Source organism: Triticum aestivum, chromosome 7D, assembly GCF_018294505.1.
Source record: "Triticum aestivum cultivar Chinese Spring chromosome 7D, IWGSC CS RefSeq v2.1, whole genome shotgun sequence".
Taxonomy (NCBI): Eukaryota; Viridiplantae; Streptophyta; class Magnoliopsida; order Poales; family Poaceae; genus Triticum; species Triticum aestivum.
Window position 1 is genome coordinate 356483413 of NC_057814.1, and position 10979 is coordinate 356494391.

Consider the following 10979-nt stretch of genomic DNA (forward strand, 5'->3'; position numbering starts at 1 on the left):
GCTTAGCTCGACGAACCCGCAACACAAGAGACACCAGGTTTATACTGGTTCGGGCCACCAATGTGGTGTAATACCCTACTCCAGTGTGGTGGTGGTGGTTTGCCTCTTGGGCTGAGGATGAACAGTACAAGGGAAGAACAGCCTCCTGAGGAGAGGTGTTCTTGTGCTCGATGAACTTGTGTGGGTGAGGATGATCTGAATCCGTTCGAGATCAGTTGGAGATCCGTTCCAGATCAGTTGCCTCCTACTGCGGTGGCTAGTCCTATTTATAGAGGCCTTGGTCCTCTTCCCAATATTGAGCGGGAAGGGATGCCACAATGGCCAATTTGAAGGGGGACAACTAGTACAAGCTATCCTAACTAAAGGTGGTCTTCGCCTGCCAAAGGCTCTGGTGGTGACGTCGTCTTGGGCTCCACGGTGACCTCCGTCCTGCTATCCTGCTGGTCTTGGTCTTGTTGCACCGTTATGGAAACCTTTGCCTGATGCCTCGGTACTCCTCGCATGTGCTTGCCCCTTTAGCACCAAAGAGGAAACGAGGACACTGCGTGCACTAGCTCCCGCCTGGCGCCCGCTTGGCTCCGGTCGTCATGGCTTGTGTCATAGGAACCTCGCGAGGTTCGCCTTGCCTTGATCTCTCCGCCCCTCGCGAGCCAACCTGATGAGGCCGCTCCCGAGGAGGTCTTGTGTCGTCCGCCTTGCGAGGCTTGGCCCCTCGCGAGGGTCTTAAGTGTTTGCTGGTGAAGATGGGCCGTACGGGGCCGCTGGGAGAACCACGCCATTGGCCACAGGCAGGCAAGTCTGGGGACCCCCGTTCCAGAACGCCGACAGTACTTGAACCATTCCTCTGCCCCATATCTTCGAATCCATTGGATTCGAGTCTTGCGCTGGCCATAGCTTTCCTAAGGATCTGTCTTGTATATTTCAAACAGATCAGGAGGTAAATCCTTAGCTGTATCTCCATGGCGCTGCCTGCCGCCCTTTCTAGCTGATTTCTCTATTGCCATTAAATTCAGACTGAACGGCTTCAGAACTGTGAATGGCTTCCTCTTGCTGGTCAGACAGGAACTAGCTTCAGGTGAGTGAATATGGTGCTGTAAGAATTCTGCAAATGAATGCAGACTATGAGAACCAAGGGATTCTCCCACGGACATGTACCTGTGACAACATTAGAGGTGCGAGGGAAGGGGAAGAGGTCATATGCATTCTCAGAAGATTTTGAAGATAAATCAGTTTGAAGACATTGACCTCATAGTGCGAAGACATTCATTTTTTTGATGAGAGTTGGTTCCAGATTGGTACGAATCCATGAATAAGTACAAGTGAGGAATCTAACTACTTATGAAGCATAAGTGAATATACTTGGCATGATATGAGATGCAGATAAAGGCTGATCTAGATTTGGAAGTGAAGAAACCACTTTTGGTTGAAGTGGATGGATTTGACAGATCAAAAAGGCAGTAAAAAGTATGTTTTAATTACCGCCGACAAACTGCGAGACGAGGTGGAGAGAGAGGCCGAGAAGTTCAATCTTTCGCACCCTAACTTGGCGGCGAAAAACACCTACGGCGGTGGCGGAGACGACGAGGTCCGCGGCCGGCGTGAGGACGGCGTCGAAGAAGTCGCGGCAGCAAAGCGCTTCGTCTCCGACATCGACGCGAGCTAGCGAAGGCACTAGGGTTTGTGCGAGGTGGCAAGGTGGAAGAAGAGATAATGACCACGGTGAGTGTATATTTATAAGGAGAGGGACATCACAGCGTAATTACGTAGGTGCCCCTGGCGGTTCACATCTGAAGGACACGTGGCATGCATGCAACATATTGGAAGTTGTTCCATGTTCCCACGCACGCCTGGATTGTCGGGTAGTCGTTCCGGCTTCTCCGGTAATAAGGATATAGCATTAAAAACGGATTTAAATGTTTGTCTCTTTGTCTTCTGCTGACAAGGACTCAGAGAAGAAAATCGACAGGTTTCAATAGAATGCATATGATTTGGACAGATAGAATTGAGGAAGAAGCACAAACGAGGTTAGGGTCCGATCACATTCACTGTAACGATCCGAACCCATGGGGTCCAAATCTTCTGAACTTTCTGTGCTATCCCTGGATCAAAAGCTAGCACACCCAGTACAAATATGAATATCGAGCACATACGTCATTTTATTACATCGAAGATCCAAAGTTCAATTTATTACAACTCTCTCAACTGAAGGCTGAGTTACATAGAGGAAACAAATAACATAATAATAATCCTGAGCCCATCAATCGCCACAAGGCTAGTTGAGTGTAGCTCCGTAGCCCTATCTCATCACTCATGATCTGCACATGACACGTACAGGTAAGTACTTTGAATGTACTCGCAAGTTGCAACAAAGATGATAACAAATAGTCATGCTGGACAGGTGTCTAGGGTTTATTTGCAGAAAGGCAATTTTTCCCTAGACTATAAAGAAAAGAAAATATATCAAGTTTTGATAAACATTTTTTTGTTTAAAACATAGAGTTTAAGTGAATACTTGGATATCCGCACCAAGGTTCACTAAAAATATTTTTTTAACAGGTTGAAGTAAAACACCCCGCTGTGTTTAACTTCCACCTAACCCTTTTTTTAAATAGATTTGAGAAAAGAGAGGGGAGATTCTTCTTCAGTCCAAGTCTTGAGTTGCTCAAAATTGCCCGTAACCGGGGGCACGGCTAATCGATTAGGTTAAACCCTCTGCAGAGGTCATACACGTTCCCCACATGACACAACCAACCCCGTTTACCGTTACACACTTGGGTGTACGACTAGGAGGAGATTGTGACGAAGCCTTTCCATAACAGCCCCCTATACCTGACGAAGCCGCCCGCAACTTAGGCAATGAAAGCCCCTCTCCGATGGCGGTCCTGAGGTAAGGGTTTCCCGTTAGTACTAAGCTAAGCCAGAGCCCATAGTAGCATGTGGCTGTACTGGAAGCTACATCAAACTGTTCTTGGAAGATCTCACTCCCCTGGACGGCAGTCCCCACCAAAAACCTGTGTGCAAGACCCCAGTCAGGCACATTCACTGCAAGACCCCGCTGGGCGCAATCACTTGTAGACGCTCCCGTCATACCATTCTGCCCTGGGAGTAGAAGTTGAAAATAATATAGTTTTGCTTTCCAATTTTTTTTTCTAAATCATTGTTCCAAGGGAACAAGTTTGTATTTTCAAAATATTTGGTCCACCCCAACTACAAGCATGGCTAAGCGTATAGTCCAATAGCATTGGTTCTTAGGGCTTTACTACTAGTAAAATATTTGCAAAATAGAAACATAAAACCAACACATGCATGCTAATTGATTTAAAAAATGCAAGATAAAAACATGGGATAAATATGGTCAAGGTTGCAACTTGCCTTCTGACTCGCAGCAACACGGTCCTACCTCCTCGTAGAATTCGCCTTCGCACTCGTCGCAATCTAACGCAACAAAATTACTCGAGTAAGACACTCCACACATCAACATTCACATAAGAAGTGCTCAAGCAAAACCATCCAAATCACAATTCATGCTAAACAACCCTAGCAAGTTAACTACATATGACTCAAGTTTGTGCAATTGGATCGGTTCATATGAATGGCATATAGTTTGTGTTAATAAACTAATTAATAATTTTCTAAATCTAAATTTTTATGATGAAAAAACCTAACCACAGAGGTTTTCTATGGATCAATATAATGGTTTTAACAATGAAACAAATTTTAGTTTAACGAGTTTATTAATGGATGAACAAAGGAGGTCAAAATCAGGGTATTGTGCTAAAACAGTAACCAAACATTACTGAAAAAATATTGTATGCATCCTAGCAGATTGGTACGGTTCCAAGGACCAATTTTCATATATAAAACTTTTTCATCTCATTTACAGAATAAAAGATATAGTAAAAATACTCAAATTATCATTTAAATGAAAATGAAATTTTTATTTGATCAAAAGTGAGATTTCTAACTTTTGTAATAAACTAGAGGTCCGCAGCTATCCAGGGATATCTTATTTGTCAAATTTGGATAAGCGGTTTAAAAGATATGATTTTTCTATGTTGGGCTAATTTCTTGAAAAAGAAACGAGGTAAGAAAAAGAGTCGCCACGTGGCAGAATTCTGTAGGCTAATCTGTAGGCTAAACTGTTTCGTTTTTAACGGAGAAAGAGGGTTGGCCTCACCGGAGATGGAGATGCCCGGTGACGGTGGCTCGGACGCGAAGCGATGCGGCGGTCTCCGGCAATGGTCGAGAAGTGGACGAGGGAGAGGAAGTCTGGGTGAGTCTCCAGGACACGACGTCGGCTCCTGGTTCGCCTTCAGGTGGCTGCTAGATGTCGTCGGAGTTGGGCGCAACTCCGGCCGAAATCAGACAACGAAGAACTCGTGCTCCGGCTGCGAATTTTCAAAAGAAACAGGGTTCATAAGATGGGCAAGATCGAGATACGAAGGATGGAAGATTTAGAATATGTACTTCACCTCGAACTCGCCGGAACCTTCCACGAACAGCAGCAGTGTCAGGCAACTCCGGTGAGCAATTTACGACGATGGGTAGGGGTATAAGCTCCCGAAGGAGAGGGGTTCGGGCAAGGAGAGAGTTGTGAGGGGAGGGGACCATTTATAGGATGCAGGGAAGGTCGAAACGACGCAGGGCGTCGTCGGAGTTATAGCTGCTGTTTCTGGTGCTCTAATGGCCATTAGGGCTCGTTCTAGTGCGGGTAACGGAAGGTTAAGAGTTAGGGAGGGTGTGAGGAATCCGTTCAGAGCGGAATTAAGGCGAGGGGAAGGAGGGGAGGAGTCAGGTGGGGTGAGTGGGGCGCTGGTTCGTTCCCTGCGTTGGACGAGAGGTTAGGGACGAACGACCAGGTCGGGTCGTGAGGAGATTGAAGAAAACGGAAAGAGAGAGAAAAAAATGGTGAAGAGGACCTGGGCCGGTGCTGCATGTGTTGAGACGTAGCCCGTATGCCTGTAGGTCCAACTCCTAGCGTTGCTTGCATATGTGGCTTAGGAATTAAGAGTGGGCCGTGAGCTAATTAGATTAGGATTACTAATAATGTTCTAAATGTGTAGGAAAGTTAAACGAAACATAAAATAATAATTTTCGCATAACATATTTATTATTTGGAGTCTAGTATAAGTATACTCCGAACTTAAAAAAAAATTAAAAAAAATTAGTTTGCATGCACTTACTTATATTAGATGCCTTATGGACATAACTAAGTTACCAAAAATGTAATTTCGGTTTATATAATCTATTGTTCTGTTAAATACTAAAATGCAAATTACAATTATTCAAATGATGAACAAATTATGCAAGATGCTCATGCTTTAATATAACATTTCAAATTGAAAATTTGGGATGTTACAAACCTACCCCTTGAAAAAAAATCTCGACCCCGAGATTCAGCTAGCTAGAGAAAAGATGTGGATGATCCGCTCGCAAATTTTCTTCTCGCTCCCAAGTGGCTTCTTCCTCGGTATGATGACTCCACTGAAGTTTGCATAACTTGATCGTCTTGGTGCGGGTGACTCGCTCTGCTGTATCAAGAATTTTGATAGGCTTCTCTTCATATGTGAGGTCCTTCTCCAACTGAATTGCTTCCAAAGGAACCGTGTCATTCAAAGGAATATCTGCCAATTCAGCATGACACTTCTTCAACTGCGAGACGTGAAATACATCATGAACTCCTGACAGAGCTTCTGGTAGTTCTAGCTGATAAGCTACTTCTCCTCTATGTTCTAGAATCTTGTAGGGTCCCACGAAACGTGGTGCCAACTTCCCTTTGATTCCAAACCTCTTAACACCACGAAGTGGCGATACTCGAAGGTATGCCCTGTCTCCAGGTGCATATTCCACATCTCTGCGCTTGGCATCAGCATAACTCTTTTGTCGAGACTGAGCGATCTTCAGTCGATCCTTGATCAACATGACCTTCTCTTCGCCATCTCGAATCAAGTCAGGCTCAAAGAGTTGACGTTCCCCCACTTCACTCCACATCAAAGGGGTTCTGCACTTCCTGCCATCGAGTGCCTCAAACGGTGCCATCTTCAGACTGGCTTGATAACTATTATTATAGGAGAACTCAGCATATGGCAAATTGTCATCCCAACTGGAACCGTAGTCAAGTGCACATGCACGTAACATGTCCTCCAAAATCTGATTAACCCTCTCGGTTTGTCCATCCGTCTGTGGATGAAAAGCCGTGCTGAACTCAAGCCTGGTTCCAAGTGACTCATGGAGCTGATGCCAGAATTTTGAGGTAAATTGAGTGCCTCGATCTGACACGATCTTGCGGGGTACATCATGTAAGCATACAATCCGTGTCATGTAAATCTTGGCCAATTTAGCACTGGTATAGGTTGTCTTCACAGGAATGAAATGAGCAACCTTCGTCAAGCGGTCCACAATTACCCAAATGGAGTCATATCCAGACCGAGTCCGGGGCAAACCGGTGATAAAGTCCATACTAATTTTGTCCCACTTCCAATCGGGTATTGTCAAAGGTTGAAGCAACCCTGCAGGCTTCTGATGTTCAGCCTTGGCTCGCTGACATACATCACAGATGGCAATATATTCTGCTATCTCTCGCTTCATATTTGGCCACCAAAATTGCTCTTTCAAATCAAGATACATCTTAGTGCTGCCTGGGTGAATAGAGTACGGAGAATCATGTGCCTCCTGTAGAATCATCCTCTTAATCTCCTCATTGTTAGGTACGCAAATACGTGACTCAAACCAAAGTGTTCCATGTTCATCCTCTGTGGAGTCCTCGGATTTTCCTTCGTGGATTCGGTCACGAATCTTATCAAATTCCTTATCATCCTTTTGTGCTTCCTTGATTCTCTCCAACAATGTGGATTTGACCTCCAAGGTGGCTAAGAACCCTTTAGGCACAACTTCCATGTTCAACTGCCTAAATTCTTCCAGCAAGTGGGGTGACACAACATGAGCGGTGAGGTAGTTGAGATGTCACTTACGGCTCAATGCGTCTGCGACAACATTCGCCTTGCCTGGATGATAATTTATACTCAGATCATAATCATGGATAAGTTCTAACCATCTCCTTTGCCTGAGATTAAGCTCCTTCTGAGTGAAGATATATTTAAAACTCTTGTGATCTGTGAAAATGTCACAATGATTCCGAATAAGATAGTGTCTCCAAGTCTTGAGGGTATGTACCACTGCAGCTAACTCCAGGTCATGAGTAGGATAGTTAAGCTCGTGCGACCTAAGCTGTCGTGATGCATAAGCTACTACCTTGCCATCCTGCATAAGTACACCTCCAAGTCCTTGTCGTGAAGCATCGCAATAGACCTGAAATTCCTTATGAATATCCAGTAAAATCAGCACTGGGGCTGTCACTAATTTCTCCTTAAGCTCCCGAAAGCTGGCTTCACATGCCTCGGTCCACTGGAACTTCTTCTCCTTCTTAAGCAACTCAGTCATAGGCCTGGCAATCTTGGATAAATTCTCAATGAACCTACGGTAATATCCGGCAAGTCCAAGGAAACTACGAATCTCAGCAACTGAAGTAGGTGACTTCCAACTGGTGACGGCCTCAACTTTAGCGGAATCAACTGCTACTCCATTTCCAGAGACAACGTGTCCTAGGAATCCCACTTCCTTCAACCAAAACTCACATTTACTGAACTTGGCATACAACTTATGCTCTCTTAGCTTTTCCAACACTTGGCGAAGATGTTCCTCATGCTCCTTCTCGTTCTTGGAAAATACAAGAATATCATCGATGAATACAACGACAAACTTGTCAAGGAATTCCATGAATACCTTATTCATCATATGCATGAAGTATGCTGGGGCATTGGTCAGACCAAATAACATAACCGTGAACTCATACAGTCCATATCTTGTGCGAAAAACTGTTTTGGGTATATCCTGCTCTCTGATTTTCAACTGATGGTAACCAGATCGCAAATCAATCTCTGAGAAGATTTTTGCCCCTTGAAGTTGATCAAATAGATCATTGATCGTGGGTAGCGGGTACTTATTCTTGATGGTGACCTCGTTAAGAGAACGATAGTCGACACACATTCTGAAGCTACCATCTTTCTTCTTCACAAATAGGATTGGAGCTCCCCATGGTGAAGAACTTGGGCGAATAAATCCTTTTTCTTGCAACTCACGAATCTGCTTCTTAAGTTCTGCAAGCTCATGTGCGGGCAACCTATATGGTCTCTTAGACATAGGTGATGTACCGGGGATCAAGTCAATTACAAACTCAATGTCCCTGTCAGGTGGCATTCCAGGTAGATCCTCGGGAAATACATCTGGGTACTCCCGTACAACTGGGACTTGATCCAGGTTGGCCACTTTAAGATAGTTGAGCACGGATGCCTTCGTCTTGCTCTTGCAGATGATCATCAATCGTTTCCCTTCCAAGTTGCTGAGAGAGATAGACCTCTCGGCAAAGTTGATACTTCCTTTGTATGTGACTAACCAGTCCATGCCTAAGATCACGTCCAACCCTTCCGAGTTCAAGACAATAAGATTTGTGGGGAGTGTGGAACTTCCCAAGGTCAAGGATAGGTCAAAGCATCCCTTGCTACTTCTCATTTCTGCCCCCGGTGAAGAAACTACTAAGGGATTACTAAGAGTCCTGGTGGCTAACCCATGCTTATCCACAAATGCTTTTGAGATGAACGAATGTGATGCACCAGTATCAAATAACACAAGCGCGGGAATGGAATTAACTCGAAACGTACCGATCACTGCATCGGGTGAATCCTGAGCTTCCTCTGCAGAGATGTGATTCACCTTACCCTTCACAAAAGGATTAGGCTTTGGGCCATTTCCATTACTGCTTGCTTTCTTCTCTGTGCAGTCATTGGCATAATGTCCAGGTTTCTGGCACTTGTAACAGGTAACTTGACTTAGGTCCTTCCTGGGCCTGTCATGGGTACGACCTCCATTGCCACTATGATGCTTGTGACCATCATGATGACTTTCATTGTGATGATGCTGATGACTATGGTTGTGTGAGAGGTTGCCTTGATAGGAATTACCACTAGGCTTGGAAGAAGAACCATAGTGCCTTGGTGGGAATGAGGTGCGAAGCTTCTGAGATGAGTTGGAGTTGTGCTTATGAAAGTTGATCTTCCTCTTGCGGCTTTCTATCTCCTTCTGTTTTCCCTCCAGGATAAGAGCCTTGTCAAAAAGAGCTTGACAACTGTTGAAGGTGAGAGCCATCAACTGAAAAGACAACTCATCATTCAGCCCTTCCAGAAACTTCTCTTGTCTAGCTGCATCTGTCGCCACATCATCAGGTGCATAGCGTGCAAGGTTGTTGAACTCCTCCCAATACTCATTCATAGAAAGGGAACGCTGGCGAAGTGCATGAAATTCCTTCTTCTTCAAAGCTACTGCGCCGGCTGGAACATGGGCATTGCAGAAGGCAGTCCTGAATTGCTCCCAGGTAATGGTATCAACATTGGGGTATGTAATCAGGTAGTTGTCCCACCAAGCAGCTGTAGGACCTTCCAACTGATGTGCGGCAAAACACACCTTCTCAACCTCAGTGCACTGAGCAGTATCAAGCTTCCTGGCAATGGACCGAAGCCAATCATCTGCAACCATGGGCTCAGAAGAACTGGAGAATGTCAGAGGTCGCAGCCTCAAGAACCGGGTAAGTCTGTCTATGGGAGGTGGTGGTGGCGGTCCCCCAGTGTTGTTGTTGTTGTTGTTATGCATGTTCTGAGTCACAAGCTGGATAAGTTGCGTCTGCGCCTGCAATAAATGCTCCATGCTAGGCTGTATGTTGCTGTTGTTGCCTCCGGATGGTGCACGTCTCGGTGGCATCTGTTTGATGAGGGTCCAAGATAAGATAGAGGAATGGAAGAAAGAAATCCTAAGAATATAGCTACCCTTATGCATGCACATAAATGCAAAGGAAACACAACACATCTCAAGGAATTCATGGCAATCACAGACAGTTCATTATTCAAACAAGCCTATGTACTGCCGTCCACAACCTCTGGTACGGTCAAGTACTCTACCGAAAAATGTTTATTCAACATGGTGGTCCATTCTAGCTCGGACCGATGTGTGATTCAGCTGCCATGGTCATAGTACCATCCCATTCCTTATCATTGCTGATGAAGGGACCATTTTCTCCCACTTCCTGAAGTTTCGCTCCACTATCAAGAGCTTCCTCATACTGGGTTTTCCAGTACTCCCTCTCTTTGCGGAGCTTATAAATCCTATCATCCGTCACCACTTCTCGGGCCTTCATCTTAGGCAGCTCTTCTCGCAACTCTAGGTTCTCCTTCTCTAGGATTTTAACCCTTCCTCGTTGCTCATCTGCATCTTCACGTACTTGTTCCATCTCAAACTCCTGAGTCTCAAACTTGTACTCCATGTCGTCGTGCGTGTCGATTTCCGCACGTTGTCGCTTGACCTTCTAGAGAGAATCCACCAAGCTTCCCTCCAAATTGTGGATGTAATGCTCCAGGTTGAATATGTGTGTTGTCTGCAAGTCCACGTTTGTCCTATTGAGCATCTTCATGGGAACTTCATTGGTGGCGGTTCGCTTCCCAAAGGTCTGAACTCCTAGCCGATGCAACTCTTCTTGATATAGGTAGGTAAGTCTAGTCACCACCTCATGCATGGCTTTGCTGATTGCTTGTTTCTTCGTCGCGGCGATGTCCAAGATGGAGATGTCCTTAGTTTTTGGATTCTTGCGTCCCGGAACGTGGACGCGGAGGTTCCAGTAGCTTCCTCCCTCCTTGCACCACACTTTGACTTCAGGTATTGGCAACTTCAGCACCTCAAGCAGTGCCAAGAACAAAGAGCCAAAAAGAATACCCTGAAAGTCCTTAGCTTCACGCAAAACTTGGCACTCCATCTACAAGTTTGAAATTAGGAGAGATTTAGCAAAGAACAGAATAGAATACAAGAATCCTAGTAAATAACTAATAAATAAATATTTGTTCCTAGGTCTCTTATTCTACTCCATTTCTAGGGCCATG

At 45.1% G+C, this 10979-nt stretch overlaps 1 long non-coding RNA gene across 1 annotated transcript; it reads right to left on the reverse strand.

The window, feature by feature from the left end:
* Positions 1-2100: 2100 nt before the first annotated feature.
* Positions 2101-4887, reverse strand: LOC123168551 (uncharacterized). The gene is made up of 3 exons (XR_006484398.1): positions 4473-4887; positions 4178-4388; positions 2101-3435 (listed from the first exon to the last, which is right to left on the reverse strand). It is a non-coding gene; the product is annotated as an uncharacterized lncRNA (long non-coding RNA).
* Positions 4888-10979: the final 6092 nt, after the last annotated feature.